This window comes from Bos grunniens, chromosome 18, assembly GCF_055505025.1.
Source record: "Bos grunniens cultivar Pamir isolate PY7600 chromosome 18, Bosgru_T2T1.0, whole genome shotgun sequence".
Taxonomy (NCBI): Eukaryota; Metazoa; Chordata; class Mammalia; order Artiodactyla; family Bovidae; genus Bos; species Bos grunniens.
Window position 1 is genome coordinate 57,004,605 of NC_141182.1, and position 19,555 is coordinate 57,024,159.

The following is a 19,555-nucleotide window of genomic DNA, read 5'->3' on the forward strand; positions in this document are numbered from 1 at the left end:
GGTAGAAGAACTGAGATTCCACATGCCATGGAGCAACTAAGCCTGAGCGCCGAAACTACTGAGCCCACATGCCAAAACACAAAGATCCTACAAAAGGCAGCCAAGATCCTGTCTGCCCCAACTAAGACCCAACAACGCCAAGTAAATATTAAAAAACAAAGCCAAAACCCCCTGAACTCCCAAAGTTTCCACCTTTGAGAACACATCTCCCTGCACCTCATTTTTTGTTCTTTTCAGCAAAACTCCTGAGACGGCTGTGGGCTTCCCTTGTGGCTCAGATGGTAAAGAAGATATCTGCCTGCAATACAGGAGACCTGGGTTCCATCCCTGGGTCAGAAAGAGCCCCTAGAGAAGGGAATGGCAACCCACTCCAATATTCTTGCTTGGGGAAGTTCCATGGACAGAGGAGCCTGATGGGCTACAGTCCATGGGGTTGCTAAAAGTTGGACACAACCAAGAGACTAACACTTTCACTCTCTGAGATGATGGGAAGAACTCACTATCTCCACTTCTTCCTGTTCTCTCTTCAAACACGGCTGGGTTTCTGCCCGCCTCCACCCAGCACAGCTAAGCTGCCCTTGTCAAGGTCACCAAAGACCTCCATGTTGCAAATCCGTGGGCTCCTTCTAGACCCACATCTTATGCATCCATTTAGCAGCACTTAACACAGCACCTCCTTGAAACCACTTCTTCTTTTGGCCCGAGTGTGGCCTTAGCTACACCTTCCATTTTCTTTTCCCCACCAGACTCCTTTGCGGGTCTCGGGATTTGGGAGGAGAGTTTCGGGGGGCCAGCCTCTGAGCTCTGTTCTCTCCCGGGGTGATCTCATCCAGTTCTCAGCTTTAAACCCAGTCAGCTGGTGACTGCCCCCATGGGTCTCCAGCCCTGACTCTCATCAGATAAGCTCACAGAGGACCACTGACTTCTCCAATGCAGCTTTCCACTCCCACCCCACCCCACACACCTGCTTTGCTTCCCATCTTCCTTATCTCAGCAAATTGTATTACCCTCCACTGAGTTGTTGAAAAAAGAATGTAGAGGGGACTTTCCTGGTGGTCCAGTGGCTAAGACTCTGAGCTCCCAATGCAAGGGGGCCTGGGTTCAATCCCTGGTCAGGCAACTAGATTCCACATGCCACACCCAAGACCCGGAGCAGCCAAAATAAATAAATACAGATTTTTTTAAAAAGAATGTAAAAATTGTTCTCAGTGGGGCTCTTTTCTTCACCCGTAAACCCAACCCATCCAGTCCTGTGGCTCTTCCTCTAAAGAGGCTGCAGACAGTCCCTTCTTTCCATCTCTTCTGCCAGCATGGTACCAAAACCAGCATCCCCTCTCTCATGCCAGGCTCCAGGCCTCTTCACTAGCCTGATTGTGGCCACTCCTGCCTCCCTACAACCTCTTCTCCACAGAGTGATCTTGTTAAAGTATAAATTAGATCATGGTACCCTCAGCTTGACACTCTGCAGACTTTGCACCCTGCTTCGAGTTAAACTTGCAGCCTACAATGCCCCCTTGTCTATTTTCTTCATAGAATGCATTCATAACTGAACTTTTCTTCATTGTTTGTTTACCTACCATTCACTGATTGTCTTCCTTCCCTAGTAGGTAGACTCCTTGAGGACAGAGACCCAGTCTATCCTCAGTGACCATTATATCCCCAGTGTCTAATACATGTCAGAAAAAGGGTCTATTTTCATTACATTTGTTGAATATAATACATATTCCATCCAGTCTTCTGAGTACTACACAAATGATTTTCTTGAAACAAAACCATCCCTCAACATAATAAAACATGAACTGTGTTTGTGGCGTCTACTATGCATTAGACAGGCACTTACGTTATCACTTCCATAATCCTTCCCCGAATCACTCAAGGAAGATGCTATTATCTCTCCCCCACATTTTACAGAGAAGATTCAAGTTCATAGAGGTGAATACTGATGCAAGTCCCCACAACGAAGAAGTGTTAGAGTTGGACTCCAAGTCTGCTCTTTTTGAATCCAAAGCCCACGTTCTTCCCCCTCTGCCATGTTGTCTGGGACTTGACTGAATCACAGTTTCTTTTCATTATAAATCTGATACACTGGTAATTCCTGCCTATGGCCATGATGGGTTAACTGGTACCAGAACGGCCCTCCCATGACAAAACTGGACAAAACATGTGAGGCCACTATGTTCGGGCATCACCGACTCAGTGGACTTGAATTTGAGCAGGCTCTGGAAGATAGAGAAGGGCAGGGAAGCCTGCTGCGGTCCATGTGGTCGCAAAGTCGGACACAACTGAGCGACTGAACAACAGCATTCTCAGGCATTGAACAGATGGGAAGAGAACTCTGGTCCTATAACCTCTGCTATAACAAGATAATTTCACTCTTAGGTACTCAGCCCAAAGAAATGAAAATACGGATCCATACATTCCACTCAAAGCTCAGATAAGGGACTTCCCTGGCGGTCTCGTGGTTAAGACTCCACGCCTCCACTGAAGGAAGTGTAGATAGATTCCATCTCTGGTCAGAGAACTAAGATCCTTCATGCCTTGTGGTGTGGCCAAAGTAAATAAATAAATAAACAACTTAAAAAAAAAGGCTTAGATAAATCTGTCTGAAGCATCTTTGTTAATAATACATAAAACTGAAAATAACCCTAACTTTTATCAACAATGGAACAGATACGCTAATTGTAGTGTATTCACAAAATAGAATGCTCTTTACCAACACAAAGGAATTGACAGATTCAATAATATGGATGAATCTCATAGATGTTATGTTGAGCAAGAAAAAAATAAAACAGACACAGAGAGTACATACGCTATGATTCTATTTGTTTGGAGTTCAGGGAAAGGCAAAATTACTCTTTAGTAGTAGAAATCGGAATACTAGTTCCCTATGGGGGTTGGGGATTCCTTGGAAGGGAACTTTCTGGGTTGATGGAAAAGTTCTGTTGTTCTGAATGAGGTGTTGGTTATGTGTGTACAGATTTGTCAAAACTCATGAAATTGTAAACTTAGTATCTGTGCATTTCACTGTATGTAAACTGTTCCTCCAAATGATTGATATAAAATGACAATAAATGGTATAAAATAGATAATCAACAAGGACCTAACGTATGGGCTTCCCCGGTGGCTCAGCAGTAGAGAATCCATCTGCCAATGCAGAAGATGAGGGTTCGATCCCTGGGTTGGGAAGATCCCCTGGAGAAGGAAATGGCAACCAACCCATCCAAGTATTCTTGCCTGGGAAATCCCAGGGACAGAGGAGCCTGGTGGGCTATAGTCTGTGGGGTGGTAAAGAGTCAGACATGACTTAGTGACTAAACTACAACAAGGAGAAAGAATCTGAAAAAGAATCTACCCATCTATAGATCTATAACTGTTACTGTACCCCCAAAACTAACACAACATTGTAAATCAACTATGCTTCAATAAAAATATATATAAATAATTCTTTGGCTTCTATCTCATATAATTTACAAAAATTAAATCTAGACTGGTTATACATGTGAACCTAAGAGGTGAAACAAAATAGCTTATTTCAAATTTTATTTTTTAATACCACATGTCAGTATACTGAGTTACTCTTTAAAAGCGTATTTATTTTATTTTTGTTGCTTATTTGGCCATGTCAGGTCTTAGTTGCGGCATATGGGATCTAGTTCCCTGACCAGAGATTGAACCCGGGTCCCTCTTCACTGGGAGTGTGGAGGCTTAGCCGCTGGAGCACCAGAGAAGAGGCAAAAAGAACCTATGGGTTTGAGGTTAGGATAGCGAGTGCCCTTTGAGGGTGGGTGGTGCCTGGCCCGGAGCGTGAGGGGGCTTCTGGGGGCCTGCAAGTGCTCTTCCTTAATCTGGCAGCTGAGCACACGGACGTGTGCACCTTGCAGAAATTTACCAAGCTGGACACGTGTCACTTATGTCTTTTTCTCTGTGTATACTACATATATTTAAAAGGTTTGCTTTTTAAATAGTATTATTTATTTATTGTATTTTTGGCTGTGCTGGGTCTTTGTTGCTGCTCTGGCTTTCTCTAGCATGGGACACGGGCTTCTCACTGCATTGCTTCCCTTGTTGCTGATCACAGGCTCTAGGACACTTGGGCTTCGTTAGTTGCAGCTCCTGGGCTCCAGGGCACAGACTCAGTAGTCGTGGCACAACAGCTTAGTTGCTCCGTGGCATGTGGGACCTTCCCGGACCAGGGATCGAACATTGGCAGGCAGATTCTTCACCACTGAGCCACCAGGGAAACCCTATGTTACATATATTTAAAAGATTTACTTTTCAAAGTAAAGTAACTCATGACTGTATGAGTCTTCTATTGCGGCTGTAATAAACTACCATAAACTTAGTGGCTTAAAAGACACAGATTTATTCTCTCACAGTTCTGGAGACCAGAAGTTTCAAATTGGTCTCGCTGGGCTAGAATCAAGGTGTGTTCCTTCTGGAGGCTAAAGGGAGAATCTTTCCAGCTTCCAGAGGCGTCTGCATCCCTTGGCTTGTGACCCCACCCTCGGCTTCCATTGTCACATCGCCTTCTGTGACTCTGATGCTCCAGCCTCCTCTTACAAGCTCCCTTGTGACCACACTGGGCCCCACTGGATAACCTAGGATATCCTCTCCTTTTCTACTATGTATTCATTGATTTGGCTGCACCAGGTCCTAGCTGTGGCATGTGGGATCTTTAGGTGGGGCATGCGAACTCTGAGTTGCATCATGTGGGATCTAATTCCCTGACCAGGGATCGAACCCGGGGCCCCCTGCATTGGGAATATGGAATTTTAGCCACTGGACCACTAGCGAAGTCCCCTTCTCTTTTTCAAGATCCTTAACTTCATTATTGGAGTAGGAAATGGCAACCCACGCCAACATTCTTGCCAGGTAAATTCCAGGGACAGAGGAGCCTGGCAGGCTACAGTCCATGGGGTCACAAAGAGTCAGACATGACTGAACAACTGAGCACGACTTCATCATATCTGCAAAGTCCCTTTTGCTACATAAATCCAGGGATTAGGACATGGGCATCTTTATACCGTCTGCCATAATGAGCATGAGAGCATGGGTGGAAAACAGAGAATTATATATATATATATAAAAATGTCCACCATCCAAATCACTGCTTAACAGTTTGGTGCATTTGCACTTAGTCTTTAGAAGCATAGTTATCTTCATACTTCACATAAAATGTGAGCATTCTGCTTTTGTTCAGTGAACATTACCTCACCAGCATTTCCATGCTAATACATATTCTTCTAAATGTCATTTTAAATGGCTGTGTAATATTCTATCGAGCGGATGTGGCAGAGAGTTAACCGTTTCCTTCTAGTTGGGTATGCTGGTAATTTCATTTTAAAAATACCATTATAAACAACATCATGATGAACCTCTTTGTATATGAGTCTCTTGACTTGCAGGTGGATCCTCAGGCTGTGAGAGTGTGAACATTTTTCCTGAACTGACATCTAGTGCCAACTTGCTTTCCAAAAGGGTGGTGGCAATTTACATTCCGACACCAAGGAGTATGGGCATGAATATCTGTTTTGCTGTACGCTCACCAGCATTCAGGAGAACCTTAAAAATTTGTTTTGCTCATCTGATGGGCAAAAAATAATGACCCACAAAGTTGTTTTAAAGTTATGCCCTTGGGTTTTATCAGAAGAACAAAACAAAACAGTTAATGTGAAAAGTTATTTTGCCTTTTGCTGCAGTTTTCTTAATCACCCAGTAATTCAACTCCTAGGGACTTATATTAAAGAAATAATCAGGGAAGCAGGTTTAAGAGGGAGGGGACATGTGTATACCTATGGCTGATTCATGTTGATGTATGGCAGAAACCATCACAATCTTGCAAAGTAATTATCCTCCAATTAAAAATAAAACAAAAGACTTTAAAAAAAAGAAGAAATAATCAGAGACAAAAATATTCGTGCAAAGATGTGTATCATAGCATCATTTGTAAAAGCCAAATTTGAAAGCTTAAATGTTAAAAATTAGTGGAGGATGTGTGATCCTGGGGATGCTGCTGTACGTGCATCCTGTTGTTTTCTTTCTGAATCACTCTTGCCCTATCTATTTATTAATCATTCATTCATTCATCTCATATGTGGACTAAGGTCTGTGCTGCCGACTGGGGATACAGTGATGAACCAAAGATCGGGGAACAAAAAGCTGCCCTTGTGAAGCTTACAGTGTTGTCGAGGTGAGGAACCTACTTCACTGAAGTTGGAATAGAGACCATCTGTGCTCTTACAAACCCAACTTCCAAGCCTCTAGTTAATCTGCTTGTTTATTACTCCCCGGGCTAGACTGCAGGTTCCTTGAGGGAGTGTAGTGGGTCTCTGCTGTCTTGTCAGCCTGGCAAGGAGTTCCTCCTTTTTCTAGTAATAGCAATGTAATTTCCGCTGGGAACTCTCCCTTGTTCTGCATTCATTCTATGGGATTTCAGTGGCATGAACCCATCCTAGGTATTAGGAAAAGGTGCATGACCTAGGGGCTTCCTTGGTGGCTCAGATGGTCAAGAATCTGCAATGCAGGAGACCCAGGTTCATTGCCTGGGTGGGGAAGATCTCCCGGAGAAGGAAATGGCAAGCCACTCCAGTATTCTTGTCTGGAGAATCCCATGGACAGAGGAGCCTGGCGGGCTCCTCCATAGGGTCACAAAGAGTCGGGCATGGCTGAAGCGACTGAGCACACGCGCATGGATGACCTAGGTCTGGTGACTCCCAATCCCGAGACCTTTTTTGGGGTTACTTGCCTTGATCCTGGGATGGGTTAGCTGGTAGAAATGAAATCCGAAAGTGCCAATGACCATCCTGCTTCCCTTGGGTTTGCTGCACATGCTTGGACAATCTGAGCTCTGCACATGTTCAGTCTCTGCTTCTCTTGCCAAACCTATGTCCTGGTTTCAGGACTGTGCCAGCCGGATGGAAGGGCTGCCGTTTTGAAATGACCTACCCAGAGTTAGTGGCTTTTTGGTAATCTGTCCATCCCAGGAGCCTTTTATTGTTGCTGTTGTTGTGTTGTAATTTTCCCATACGACACCTGGTGATGCTGCCCTAATGGAGAGGAAGCTGCCTGAGAATGAAGGCCACAGAGAGGAAAGCAGATGGGAGAAACGGGGAGTCACGCTCCCAACAGTGATGTCTGAGTGCCTGATCCAGCCATTCCTGATGCTGGAACTAGTCTTGAACTTTCCAGTTATGAGAACCAAGAAATACACATTCTTTCCATTTTATTTTATTTTATTGCTTAAACCATTTTCCACTGAGGTTCTGTTACTTTCAAGTGTGACAGAAGTGATGGGTATTGTGAGGGACTTCCTGCTATCTTTTCTCATACAGCTCAGCACGCTCTCATTTCCCCTCCATGGGTTGTCAGCTTACTTAACTCTGAAATGAAGAGCTGGGACTTCCCTGGTGGTCTAGTGGTTAGGACCCTGAGCTTCCTCTGCAGGGGGCATGGATTCGATCCTTGGCCGGGGAACTAAGATCCCAAATGCTGTGTGGTGCGGTCAATAAATAAATAAAATGGAAAGTCTAATCAGTGGCTCTTCGTGTTTCAATGCTGATCATATATACTCGACTCGAGAGGAATCTTGTTGCAGAGGAACTAGGGAAGGCAGAGTTTATCGACCTCACTCCACACTGCTGAAATAATGGCAGCTGGGGGCGATTAAGCGATTGTTCAAAATCACATAAAACAGGCACACACAACTCCTGGGATTCAGACCTTGGGCTATACGGCTCCAAGTCCTGTGTTCCACTGACAGGTGTGGAAGCTGAGATCGTTACAAAGGAAGCAACTTTAAAATCACAGGGAATGGCAAGAAGATTAATTAGTGGCAGGCTCTCTTTTTTTTCTTTCTCATTTAAATGAGAAGTTCTTATTGACAAAGGAAAAAAGGTACCTATACAATAGAGAAATCTGCATGGCACCATTAAAAAAAAAAACTTTTTATTTTTGTTTTGGAGTATAGCCAATGAACAATGTTGTGATGGTTTCAGGTGGACAGCAAAGGGACTCAGCCATCCATATACAGATATCCATTCTCCTCCAAACTCCCCGTCCATCTAGGGTAGTGGCAGGCTCTTTTGATCTTCACCCAGTGATTTTTTGAGGGGGCTGCTCTGAGTCTCTGTTGTGGTTCGCGGGCTTATCACTACAGTGGCTTCTCTGGCTGCAGTCCACAGGCTCTAGGCCCACGGGCTCAGTAGCTATGGCGCTTGGTCTCTACAGCTTAGGCTTCAATAGTTATGGTGCATGGGCTTAGTCGTTCTGTAGTATGGGGAGTCTCCCCATACCAGGGACTGAGCCCAGGTACCCAGGTTGGCGCCCTCTTACCCACTGCGTCATCAGGGAAGTCCCTCTACTTGATGCTTTTGTGCTGCCCCTTGGCTGGGAGCAGCCATAAAGGCGTTTTGGGAAAAAGAAAGTCAACACACATTTCTCCCATAGGGCTGGCCAAAACTTAGTTGACTGGTGTGTAAGTGTTGATAGGATGTGGAAAGCCCTCTGTCCTAGGCTTGCAGAAGTGAAAACTGCTGTCACACTGTCTCCAAGCCCTCGCCATGACATCATCCCCGTCCCTTAGCGCCGCGTGCAGTCACGTGACTTGCTTTGGCCAATGGCTTGTGGGTGGGAACAGTGGTGTGTAAATCTAGGACGTGATTGGCTTAGCTTGCTGCCATTAATTCTCTGTGACTCTTCTCTGGCCAGGAGATGCCTGCTGTAGTTGTGAACCCTTCTTGGCCTGGGCCCTATAATGAGATACTTGGAGCAGACCTGAGCCAGCCGGACCTGCAGCCCACTGCAGACCAGCCCTAGATAAGCCAGACTCCATCAACCATCAACCATCACAGAATTATTATTTGAAGTTCCTGAGCTTTTGATACTCACTATATGGCAGTAGTTGGAAGTTATAGAAAGTGTTTATTAACATTAAAATGAATATACTCACATAACCTGATGATTCTGCCTGTCCTTATTGACCCAGAGGCAACATACATGTACCTGAGAAAATAGATGTTCACAGCAATAGTGTAAGAGCAAAGAAACCAAAAATAACCCAAATGTCCAGCAACAGGAGAACGGATAAAGAAACATGAGTTTTTTGGAACACCACTGCAGCTCTTGAAAGAAACGGTACAGAGCTATTTAAATAAAGCTGGATGGATTTCCAAGACATATTGTTGAGTTAAAAAAGCAAGCTGCAGAACAATATGTACAGTATGATCCCATTTATGTTAAAACACACTCACATGCTTGCTCAAAACAATACTACTCATTTACTATACAATACTATGCACACACTATATTACTAGATATATGCACACACTTATAGACAAAGATCTAGAAGGACCCACCATAAATGGATAACAAAGGTTACCTCCAGGGAAGAAACTGCGATTACAGAGAGATGATCTAAGGGCATTTTAGCTTGATCTATTACACAGTTTTTAAAAAGCAAGGACACTCTATACATTACTTGTGCATTTGAAAAAATAAATAATTTTCTAAAAGGGAAGAAATATGTGTGAATATATGTACATGGTATACTGTGAATATAAACCTAAGGTTCTACTTTTTAAAATACCACGTCTTTTTTGTTTTTGGTCAGGCCACCTAGCACATGAAATCTTAGTTCCTTGACTGACGAGGGGTCGAACAAACCCTCACTCCCTGCACTGGAGGCACGCAGTCTTCACCACTGGACTGCCTGGAAAGTCCCAAAGTATTTCATATTTTTTAAAAAAGTCTTCCCATTCTTTTAAAATCATTTCTTTCTTTATTTTGGCCTTGCTTGTGGCACGTAGGCTCTTAGTTCACTGACCAAGGATCTTAGTTCCCTGACCAGGGGCTGAACCCACGCCCCTGCCTTGGGAGCACAGAGTTTTAAGCACTTGACCACCAGGGAAGTGCCCTCCCTAAGGTTCTATTTTAAATGTCTTTTAGAGGCAGACAGGCCTGACTTCTAATCCCACTTCTGCCACCAGTTGTGTGACACATTACCCCATCCCTCTGAACTTCTGTTTTCTCATTTGTAAAATGGGGATATTAACAGGGTTGTCATAAAAAGTAAATAATAATGTATATAAAGTTCCAAGAATAGTGTCTGAGAGGTAGTATGTTTTCATTTCAATGTTAACTCCCTTCCATTTCCCAGCCCCTCCTCACCCTAACCTTGCTTCTAACCCAGCAGCCAGAAAACGATGACTGCTTTCTGGTGCTTCCATAGCCTTTACCCCTGCTGCGATAGGCATAATGATGGCTCCCCAAAGATGTCCTAATCCCCAGAACCTGTGAATATGTCAGGTTAGATGGTAAATTGGGATGAAGGCTGATGGAGGAATTAAGGTTGCTAATCAGCTGACTTTAAGATAGGGAGACTAAGGAACCTCCCTGATTGGCCAGTGGTTAAGACTTCGAACTTCAATGACAGAGGGCATGGGTTTGATCCTTGGTTGAGGAACTGCTGCAAGGTGCAGCCAGAAAAGAAAAGAAGACAGGGAGAGTAGCTGGGATTATTCAGGTGGGTCTAATGTAATCACATGGGGCTTCCCTGGTGGCTCAGACACTAAAGACTCTGCCTGCAATGTAGGAGACCCGGGTTCAATCCCTGGGTTGGGAAGATACCCTGGAGAAGGAAGTGGCAACCCACTCCACTATTCTTGCTGGAGAATTCCATGGACAGAGGAGCCTGGAGGGCTACAGTCCATGGGGTCGCAAAGAGTGGGACACAACTGAGTGGCTTTCACTTTCAATGTAATCACAAGGTCACTTCCACCAGGAAGGGAGAGCCTGTGTGAAGATGAAGCCAATCAGAGGAACTCAGGGCTCACCAGAGGCACCAAGATAATATCATGTGAGTGTCTGAACCTGTGCTTGAAGTTTTGGGGGTGGCCATGACTTTTCATTTATATGAGGCAGTAACAATCCATCTTCCTTTTTTTCTTGTGTGTGTGTGTTTTTTTTTTTTTTTTCCCAGCCAGTCTGAATTGGAGTTCTGTCTTTTGCAAATGAAATAATCCTTTGAGAATCTGATGAACTAGAAATCCTTTCCCTAGAGACAAAGACTTGTGGACAAAACTTTGTATACAATTTCAGGGGAACTTTTGACCCCCTGAAGTCTGGCCCCAGGTTATAAAGTCCAGCTGAGTTCTAAACAGACTGCCAGGGAGACATCAAAAGGAAGAAGATCGTCTTCAAGGAGTCCAGGATCCCCCCTTCAATTCCTGGAGAGGAGCTTTGGGTCACAGACAAAGGACTGGATCAAGGAATTGAAGGTGGGAGTTCTCTGTACAAAAGGCTCAGTACAAAAGGCTCTTTGGGATAACTTCAGTCTTAGCTTCTTTGAAGGAAATCTCTCAGCCCCTCTTTTGGAATCCACTATAGGGAAAATCGGAGAAGGCAATGGCACCCCACTCCAGTACTTTTGCCTGGAAAATCCCATGGACGGAGGAGCCTGGTAGGCTGCAGTCCATGGGGTCGCTAGAATCTGACACGACTGAGTGACTTCACTTTCACTTTTCACTTTCATGCTTTGGAGAAGGAAATGGCAACCCACTCCAGTGTTCTTGCCTGGAGAATCCCAGGGACGGGGGAGCCTGGTGGGCTGCCGTCTATGGGTCGCACAAAGTCGGACATGACTGAAGCGACTTAGCAGCAGCAGCAGAGGGAAAATATAAGATGGGAGAAAATTCACCATCTCTTGAATCTCCTTCCTGGACTCTTCTTTTTCCCCCCACACTTGGGACAACCAAAGAATCAGAGTGGTACTGTGACTTGCCCGAGATACACAGCAAATATATGTAGAAGGCCTTGAATTCTGGCCTAGTTAGCTCACGCCTTCTCTTTCCTCTTAGAATAAAAAGGAAGCGTCTCACTGTGGCCACCAGGCCCTATACAATTTGGCCCCTGCCTCTCTGCCTCCATTTTGGGGCTCCCCTTCCCCCTCATTTATGCTCCCTCTGGCTTTTCTGACTTTCTTTCTGTTCCTCAAACATACCAAGCACGCGCTTTCCCCCTGCTCTCCCTTTCTGCCTAGAACCAATAGTGGATAACTCAAGAGGCAGAACAAGTCCACGTTCAAGGGCCCGCAAGGCCTGGGCTCTGTCCTTCAACAAGATTTTTATGGGGCAACATCCTCTCCCAGGCCTTTTCTAGGACAGAGCCCCACCACAAGCCCGACCCCGGCCCATCTGTCAGTCATTCCCGCCACTCCCGACCCGGATCCATCAGTCTGTCACTCATCCCCCTTGTGCCTGTCGCCTAACACCTCGCCTCAGGCCCTTTTCCCGCCTATTATCGCTCCCTCAAGGTAAAAAGAAGACAGAAACACGAGGGCCCGCACACCATCCGCCGCACTGGAGAAAGTGCGCGCGACCCGCCAGCGGGCTCGCAGGAGCTCACGCGGGCTCGCCTGGGAGCTCATGCCCTCCAAGGCTCCGCAGCTGGCGACCTCACTCCCCCAGGCTCTGCTCGGCCTTACTGGCGGCCTTCAGCAAGCACGCGCTCGCCGGGGGTAAGTGGCCCCGCGTTGCTTAGCGCCAGGTGGCGCTCACGCGTCCGAGCTCTGGGACCCAGTCAACCCTACGGAGACTCGTGTTGTCATGGCAACTCTACTCCATCTAATGGGATACCTGCGCTATTCGGTTGGGTCCGCTAATCTGATTGGATGGCTGTTGAGTTCATTCCTGTGTCTGATTGGATGCCAGGTACTCTTGCTCTTTCCTTCCTCTCAGAATCTCTCTCTCCGGGTCGGGTTTCTGGAGATGGAAAGTGGTTTGAGTCGCCAGGGGGCGTGAGGGGCGTCGCACCCGGCATTGGAACTTGGCCCAAGTCAGCTGACCAGATTGGCTCCCTCTCAGATACAGCCTCCCATTCCTCCGCCAGAGGGCGCCACAGTGTGCCGGGGCCCTTGGAGGCCTTGGTGACTGGTGACGCCACTGACGGGCCGTTCTTGATTGGTTACATCCCTCCGCTCTAGCCGTCAAGAGAGACCTGGAGAACAGTATCATAGGCATAAAGAAATTGTGTTCAGGAATTAGAAATGACCTTGGACTCAAATACTTTAGTGTGCAGAGGGCAGTCACCTTTATTATCCTTTCCAAGCTCCATAATCGCCCACAGACGTGCAAACTATTGTTAGAGGGGACGCCCACCTGCAGCTATGGACCCATATAATAGACACCTGTGGTTTTTGCCTGATTGGCATCTGTTATGTTTAAAAGAGATTAATAGGCTTTTTTTTTTTTAAGTAGCTTTAGGCTTACAGAAAAAATTGAGCTTAAAATACAGAAAGTTCCCATCTACCCTAATTCCACACTAATACCCTCTCCTAATTCCCTTTATTATTAACATCCTACATTAGTATGGAATATTTATTACAATTGAAAGAAAACACCGTATGATTCCACTTACATGAGGTACCTAGAGTAGTCAAATTCATGGGGACAGACAGTAGAACGGTGGTTGCCAGGGGCTGAGGCAGGGAGGGTGGTGGGGGGTGAGGAGTTGTTTAATGAGTATAAAACTTCCATTTTTGCGAGATAAAAAAGTTCTGGATACTGGTTGCATAACAATGTGGATCTACTGACACTATTGCACTGAACCTTCAAAAGCGTCTAGATAGTAAACTTTACGTTACGTGTATTGTACTGTAACTTAAAACAATGCACCGATTTTAAGTGTATTCTTCTATGAGTTTTGACAAATATATACAGTGTATGGCCATCTTCACAATCAAGATATAGAATAGTTTCTGGCTTCCCTGGTGGCTCAGTGGTAAAGGATCCGCTTGCTTGTGGCAGGAGACATGGATTCAATCCCTGGTCTGGGAAGATCCCACATGCCTCTAAGTAGCTGAGTCCATGCATCACAACTATGGAGCCCGAGCTCTAGAGCCTGTGAGCTGTAACTACTGAGCCCACGTGCCGCAACTCCTGAAGCCCTTGCACCGAGTCTGGGCCGCACACGAGAAGCCACCGCAATGAGGGGTCCTCGCACTGCAGCTAGAGAGTAGCCTCTGCTCTCCACAACTAGAGAAAAGCCCTCAAAGAAATGAAGACCCAGCACAGTCAAATAAACAAAGAAATAAAATTGTTTTTAAAAACTCAGAGCATTCCTTAAAAAAAAAAAAAAAGGTTGCTCTGTACATGTATATAATCAACCCCCCATCCCCACTCCCTTGGCCTCAGGCAACCCTAATCTGACTTCTATCTTATGGATTAATAGTCTCTACAATTTCACAGAAATGGAACCGTACAGTTTGCACTCCTTTCTGCCTGGCTTCTATCTGCGCTGTTACGCATTATCAGTAGGTAGTTCTTCTAAGTGCTGAGTAGCATTCATGCTACCAACATACAATTACCCATTGTTTAGAAAGTTCCCATCATTCCTAGTTTTCCAGATTGGGGTTGTGATGAATAAAGTTGCTGTGAATATTTGTGTGTACATGTGTTCTTACTTCTCATGGGTAAATACTTTGGAGTGCCTTTGCTGGGTCACATGGTAAGCTTATGCCTCACTTTATGAAAAATTGATGAGCTGTTTTTCCAAGATGGTTGTAGTAAGTTTAATGATGACCCTCAAAAGATATTTTCCTAACTCCCCAGAACCTGTGATTGGGGAGGGGGTCTCTGCAGATGTATAACTGAAGTAAGGATATCGAGATGAGATTGTTCAGGATTTAGACTGGTCCTTAAATCCAATGACAGGTATCTTTATAAGAGAAAGGAAGGGAAAAAAACATATATGGATGACTATAACCAACTGATGTTATTCAAAGCAAACTGGTGATAAAAAAAAATCGCCCTGCTTACATTTCCTTACCCTGAAATATCATTTCCCCTTCTAGAACACCTGATCCTTAATATATTAGGTCATGATGAAAGTGATTATGAAGATCTCTAATGCACAACTATATTCTAATAATACATAATAATTATTAGCAATTATAGTCAGCATTATTATTCATATTAATAGCTAACAGTTGAGTCAGTTGCTATATACCAAATACCACGTTAAGTGTCTCATGTGTATTATTTCACTAATCTGCATAACATTTTTGTGAAGTAGGCATTATCATTTCTCTATCTTACAGTTAAAGAAATCAGGGCATGGAGAGGTTATCTATTTTGCCCAAAGTCACAGAGATAATATGTGAGGAGGAGGAATTTGAATCTAGTGGCTCAGAGGTTAAAGCGTCTGCCTGCAATGCAGGAGACCTGGGTTCGATCCCTGGGTCAGGAAGATCCCCTGGAGAAGGAAATGGCAACCCACTCCAGTATTCTTGCCTGGAGAATCTGGAGGAGCCTGGTGCATGGGCTACAGTCCACGAGGTCGCAAAGAGTCGGATGCGACTGAGCGACTTCACTTTCACTTTCACCTTCTTTCAAATTCAAAGCTCACTTATAGGGAATTCTAGTGGTTGGGACTCTGCACTTCTACTGCAGGGAGCACGGGTTTGATCCCTGGTCGGGGAACTAAGATCTCACATGCCGCAGGTTATGGTCAAACAAAACAAAACAAAAAAGCTCACTTGATAAACTTGCTGAACGTAGTGGCGTCATCAACAATGGCAAAAAGAATGAACTAGCAGCATGCTCAGTAGAGTGTGACATTAATTTAAAGGAAAAGTTTGGTGTGATGGACTGTCTTCTTGAGGATATTTTTAGGGTATTTATTAGGTTAAAATCAACTTGCAATTCTTGTGGATGCTAACAGGTTGCCCTGTTAACCTTCAGTTCAGTTCAGTCGTTCAGTTGAGTCCGACTCTTTGCGACCCCATGGACTGCAGCATGCCAAGCCTCCTTGTCCATCACCAACTCCCAGAGTTTACTGAAACTCATGTCCATTGAGTTGGTGATGCCATCCAACCATCTCATCCTCTGTCATCCACTTCTCCTCCCGCCTTCAATCCGTCGACTAAAAAAAAATGTACTACTTGAGAGTTGTGAGTTAAGTTTTATTTGGGGCAAAATGAGGACTGCAGCCCAGGAGGCAGCATCTCAGATAGCTCTGAGAGACTGCTCCAAAGTAGCAGTGGGGAAAGTCAACATATAAGGTTTTGGTGAAGTGGGAGTTCAGGGCCATGAAGCACTCATTTTACAAAAGTCTTTTTGTTAGTCATGAGGATTTGATATCACCATGAGGGGACTTAGTGCTTCACTAGGTATGAGGAGATGCAAGGATTGAGATCATAAAGTCTGTTCCTAAAAACATCCAACCATCTACAGACCTGTCCTACCAGAGTCCCTGGAGCACAGAGTGCCTCGCTCCACCCTGAACTCCCTCAGGGGTTGTTGAAGGTCAACAGCTATGGCAGCATGGGGTTCAATCTCCGTAGAGGCAGATGGCAAATGCCTTGTTGTTCAGTCATTGGCAATGCTCTTGGTAAGTGTGAATTTGTAGTTGACAATCTTTCCCAGCATCAGAGTCTTTTCCAATGAGTCAACTCTTCGCATGAGGTGGCCAAAGTACTGGAGTTTCAGCTTCAACATCAGTCCTTCCAATGAATATTCAGGACTGATCTCCTTTAGGATGGACTGGTTGGATCTCCTTGCAGCCCAAGGGACTCTCAAGAGTCTTCTCCAACACCACAGTTCAAAAGCATCAATTCTTCGGTGCTCAGCTTTCTTTATAGTCCAACTCTCACATCCATACATGACTACTGGAAAAACCATAGCCTTGACTAGACAGAACTTTGTTGACAAAGTAATGGCTCTGGCTTTTTAATATGCCATCTAGGTTGGTCATAACTTTTCTTCCAAGGAGTGTCTTTTAATTTCATGGCTGCAGTCACCATCTGCAGTGATTTTAGAGCCCCCCAAAATAAAGTCTGTCACTATTTCCCCATCTATTTGCCATGAAGTGTTGGGACCAGATGCCATGATCTTCATTTTCTGAATGTTGAGTTTTAAGCCAACTTTTTCACTCTCCTCTTTAACTTTCATCAAGAGGCTCATTAGTTCTTCTTCGCTTTCTGCTGTAAGGGTGGTGTCATCTGCATATCTGAGGTTGTTGATATTTCTCCTGGTAATCTTGATTTCAGCTTGTGCTTCCTCCGGCCCAGAGTTTCTCATGATGTACCCTGCATATAAGTTAAATAAGCAGGGTGACAACATACAGCCTTAACATACTGCTTTCCCTATTTGGAACCAGTGTGTTGTTCCATGTCCAGTTCTAACTGTTGCTTCCTGACCTGCATACAGATTTCTCAAGAGGCAGGTCAGGTGGTCTGGTATTCCCATCTCTTTCAGAATTTTCCACAATTTATTGTGATCCACACAGTCAAAAGCTTTCACATAGTCAATAAAGCAGAAATAGATGTTTTTCTGGAACTCTTTTTCTTTTTTTATAATCCAACAGATGGCAATTTGACCTCTGGTTCCTCTGCCTTTTTGAAAACCAGCTTGAACATCTGGAAGTTCACGGTTCACGTATTGCTGAAGCCTGGTTTGGAGAATCTTGAGCATTACTTTACCACCATGTGAGATGAGTGCAATTCTGCAGTAGTTTGAGCATTCTTTGGCATTGCCTTTCTTTGGGATTGGAATGAAAACTGACCTTTTCCAGTCCTGTGGCCACTGCTGAGTTTTCCAAATTTGCTGGCATATTTGCTGGCATATCTATTTCTGCTTTACTGACTATACCAAAGCCTTTGACTGTGTGGATCACAACAAACTGTGGAAAATTCTGAAAGAGATGGGAATATCAGACCACCTGACCTGCCTCCTGAGAAATCTGTATGCAGGTCAGGAAGCAACAGTTAGAACTGGACATGGAACAACACACTGGTTCCAAATAGGAAAAGGAGTACATCAAGGCTGTATATTGTCACCCTGCTTATTTACCTTTAAGCTGAACATTATCGCACCTTTCTAACCTTAACATTTATTAGGGTTTGAAAAGTGCTGCTCAATGCTCAAGAAAAAAGAGTTCATGTACTCCTAGTCAGACTACGATTAAAAAAAAAAATCAGTGTGCTATGTGCTTTAAAAGAGAGAGAACTGGAAAGGAAGAGGTAAGTATGAGATATGCACGGGACCAGGTGGTGTGAAGACAGGAAGCAGAGTGGAGCGATACATCTACCGGAACACCAAGGATTTCAGACAGTTACCAGGAGCCGGGTGAGAGGCATGGCACGAAGCATGAAATTCTCTTCCAGAGTCTCAGAAGGAACGGACCCTGCTGACATCTTGACTTCAGACTTCTAGTCTCTAGAACTCTCAGAGAATACACTTCTGTCGTTCTCAGCTAGCCGGCTTGTGGTAATTTGTTATGGCACCCCACGTCAACAAATACAGGATCTGTATTACTTTTTTTCATGGTCGAATTTTTTGAAGTGGTGTGTACGGACAAGGGGGTATGAATTAATGTAAACTAGTCATGGAGTGGACACTGGCTAGTTTGAAGGACTGTCCCCTGCCGTGTCATTCTGTTGGGGCTGTCAATTAAGGGAACCCCTGCATTCTCCACTAAAGAATGTTATGACTTCAGGAGATGAATTCACCCCTGGGCAAGAAGGGTCGGGTTCCTGAGGGAGTCTGATCCAATCTGGGTAGGATGGGGAGGGGAGGAGTCAGCTATGGTGAGGGTGGGTGTAGGGGGATGGGCAAGAGCAAGCTTGCCAACTGGACAGTTGCTTAGCTGGAGGTGGTCATTTAAGATCTGAGGAGGGCCAATCAGACTCCTTTTCCTGAAGGATATGGATGCAGAGAGAGAGAGAAAGGGAATATCCTAATTTTGTTTCCTAATTTTCCGCAACTGCAGCAGGTCCTGTTAATTTCCTACCTAACAACCATTCCCCTTTCCATGCTTTCTTGCTGGCAAAGCCCACACCCCACGATATAGACTAGAAATGACAGATGCTCACTTCTCAGACTGCATTGCAACCCAGTCTGGCCCCCTAGAACCCAGTCTGGCAAATGAGAAAGGAGAACTCTTCTAGGGAGAAAATAAAAATGTCAAACACATAAGGGAGAGGCCCTTGTCCACATTTTCTGCTTTAGATGTCACTGTCTGAGAACAGGATGCGTGGTACCGTTCCAGACAGTTTGTACCCATGCGGGGAAAGCAAACTATTCTCAGAGATGCCAACTTAGTGCCTGACACTGAGCCGCTGAGCTAACCCTGGGATTTTGTGTCTTTAAAATGTTAGATGAGCAAAAGAAATTTCTACCACGAGCAAAAGAAATCTCTACCATGAGCAAAAGAAATCTCTACCATTTCAGTTCTCTCTGTTGGGAATTCTGTTTTCTTCAGCTGACGGCATTATAACAGCTTCAGCATTATAAGCCTGCAGTTCCAAATGACCATTTGTTACCATTGCAAAGATCTGCCTGAGAATGAAGTCAATAAAGGACAAAGCAGAATCTCTCAAACACCTGGGTCCAACCCTGCCTGAAGTTCTTCTGTACTCTCAGGCTTCCATGAAGGTCCTTCATTTCTCCTTGTGGCTTACAATAGTCTGGGTTGCATTTTGTGTCCTATGACTACAGTGGTCCTGGCCAATGTGAAATTTAGAAAAGTTCAGAGAAAAAAAAAAAGGAAAGTTCAGAGAAAT

At 44.8% G+C, this 19,555-nt stretch overlaps 2 long non-coding RNA genes across 2 annotated transcripts; both read left to right on the forward strand.

Annotated features, from left to right (window-relative positions):
- The first annotated feature begins 10,391 nt into the window (after positions 1-10,391).
- On the forward strand, positions 10,392-11,110 carry LOC147354295 (uncharacterized). Its single transcript, XR_015146399.1, has 3 exons — positions 10,392-10,519; positions 10,778-10,852; positions 10,980-11,110. It is a non-coding gene; the product is annotated as an uncharacterized LOC147354295 (long non-coding RNA).
- A 1,267-nt stretch (positions 11,111-12,377) lies between these two features.
- LOC147354296 (uncharacterized) lies at positions 12,378-14,088 on the forward strand. The gene is made up of 2 exons (XR_015146400.1): positions 12,378-12,511; positions 13,800-14,088. It is a non-coding gene; the product is annotated as an uncharacterized LOC147354296 (long non-coding RNA).
- The last annotated feature ends 5,467 nt before the right edge of the window (positions 14,089-19,555 follow it).